Source organism: Cebus imitator, unplaced genomic scaffold (assembly GCF_001604975.1).
Source record: "Cebus imitator isolate Cc_AM_T3 unplaced genomic scaffold, Cebus_imitator-1.0 Scaffold17, whole genome shotgun sequence".
Classification (NCBI taxonomy): domain Eukaryota; kingdom Metazoa; phylum Chordata; class Mammalia; order Primates; family Cebidae; genus Cebus; species Cebus imitator.
Genome location: NW_016107332.1, coordinates 6324038 through 6326093, shown reverse-complemented (window position 1 = coordinate 6326093; position 2056 = coordinate 6324038).

The following is a 2056-nucleotide window of genomic DNA, read 5'->3' as shown; positions in this document are numbered from 1 at the left end:
AGGCGTGAGCCATCAGACCTGATGGAGATTTTTAAGTAATGAAAATCTCACCAGAGCTTCAGAAAGGATACTCAGACATTGTTAATAGGGATATAAATTGGCACAAACTCTCTGAAGGATAGTTTTTCACTCTATATCAAAAAACCTTAAAAATGTACATACTCTTTTTTTAAAAAAAATTTTATTTTAGAGATAGGGTCTGGCTCTGTCACCCAGGCTGAAGTGCAGTGAAGCAATCATAGCACAAGATAGCCTTGAATTCCTGGGCTGAAGGGATCTGCCTTCCTCAGCCTCCCAGTTGCTAGTACCACAGGTGTATGCCACCACACCAGGCTAATTTTTTCCTTTTTGTAGAGATGGAATCTCGATATGTTGCCTGGACTAGTCTCGAACTCCTGGCCTCAAGAAATCCTCCCACATGGGCCCTACAAAGTGCTGGGATTACAGGTGTGAGCCATTGTTCCCGGATTTACGTACATACTCTTTGCCTTTGAAAATGATCATGGACCCTAGCAAAGATTTTCACTGTAGCACTGGTTATAATAGACAAAACATAAACAAATAAACAATAACCTGGAAATCAGCTAAATATTCTAAAAGAGAGGATTGGGTACATACATTATGAAACTTCCACATATTGGGATGTAGAATAGAATGTTATTCAGCCATTCAGGTAATTTTTTTTTTTTTTTTTGAGACAGAATCTTGATCTGTTGTCCAGGCTAGAGTTCAATGGCATGATCTTGGCTCACTGCAACCTCTGCCTCCTGGGTTCAAGTGATTCTTCTGCCTCAGCCTCCCGAGTACCTGAGATTACAGGCATGCACCACCACATCCGGCGAATTTTTTTTTTTTTTTTTTTTTTTTTTTGTATTTTGAGTAGAGATGGGGTTTCACCATGTTGGCCAGGCTGGTTTCTTGAACTCATGGCTTCAGGTGATCCGCCCTCCTCCACCTCCCAAAGTGCAGGGATTACAGGTGTGAGCCACCGCACCTGACCAAAATATTTTAAGCAAATATTACTGGTGCCATTGTTTGTATAATAAAATTGTTTCAAGCTATTAGTTGCCCCCACCCAAGCCTCACTTTGGAGATGTTTCCAATTTTTTCTGTAACTGGCCTTTTGAGCTGGTTTCCTTCTGCTGTTCATTCATGCTATGTTCCTGCCGTTCTCCTTCCTCAGAAGCCAGTCTTGCCTGTGACCCTGGCCTCACGTATCCTGGATTCCATCTGCCTAGAACCACTTCACCTCTCTTCTTCACCTGACTAAATCTGTGCAAAATTGAGAGGGGTAATAAATCTCTAAAGAGAATTGAGCCCATTCCCAAATAAACATTTTAAATCAATATAAATAAGGTTCAAAACAATCTTAAAACTAAATGGGTAGGAGTTTCAGCTACACAAAACAAATCGATAGACTGAAATTTAGATATTCTGGCTTAAAGGGATCTTGGTCCAAGTTTTATTCATATTAAAGATAGACTGATTGACAGGTGGTTGATGTTCAAGACTTTTCACATTAACACTCCGTCCTTTCTTTCCAACTTTGTTTCCTTTCTCTTCTCTCCATAAACCTTTTTTCAGCTGAATCAGTCTACTCAATCTGAAATAAAATCCCAAATTTATTCTGTCTTCTACTAAAAGCACAATTGGATTTTTCTATACTTTTGCTATTACCTCATCCTAGGATCATTTATGAATACTTACTGTCTATATCTACCAAATAATATACATAATACTTTTGTATTGCTTATATAATATATATGTAGTTCCTATATAATACACATAATACTTATGCTACAGTGTACAGTTATTTATCTTTTATGCATGTGCCCTATTTTCCAGTAGCTATGTTGTTAACATCTTCAAGTCAGAGGTGGTATCATATGCTTGCTTATAACCTCAGCATGTGTTCTATGAAGATAGACATGAAATAAATGATAATTTCTCATGATTTGAGGAAATCACCAGAAACGAAAAGAGCACAAGAAAAATGATCATTTTTTTTAACATAAGTATTTTTTAAAAGAATTATTTTTCTTTTTTTTTTTTTTTT